Genomic DNA, 525 nt, shown 5'->3' with positions numbered 1-525 from the left:
AGATCCCCTTCCGGAGGCGGTCACAGTGACCGTCTTTATGGAAGGCCTCCGCACTGGCATGGTCAGAATAGAAGTCTTTCTTGTGCATACGCCTTAGTTTGAAGAGGCGGTGAATGCGGCATTAAATGCCGAAATCAATTTCAAGTCGGCATGACTTGGTTGGAATGCACACTCCAACAGCTCGTCGAGCGGGCCTATGCCCATGGATCTCAGCTATGCTGAGGACGAGCAGAGCTCCGAGTTGCTGGGCAGCACCCAAACACACGACGGTGTTTTGTTTGTGGATATACCCGTCACCTTCGGAGCGGTTGCCCCCTGCGCAAGGCGCGTCAACGTTCTTCGAACCATCGCCCCAATGCCTACCAGTCTGGCTCGTCGCGGGAAAACGACACCACCCAGTAGGCGCGGGGCGACCTACTGGGGAAGAATTGAGTTCTATTGAGTCTCGGGGAGGCAAAGGTCAACAGCGCCCAGCCCCGCAGACCTCCGTGCTCTTGAATACGAAACGGGTATGCAAGCCGGGCT

Source organism: Plasmopara halstedii, assembly GCF_900000015.1.
Source record: "Plasmopara halstedii genome assembly, contig: Scaffold_816, whole genome shotgun sequence".
NCBI lineage: Eukaryota > Oomycota > Peronosporomycetes > Peronosporales > Peronosporaceae > Plasmopara > Plasmopara halstedii.
This window is presented reverse-complemented; position numbering follows the sequence as displayed.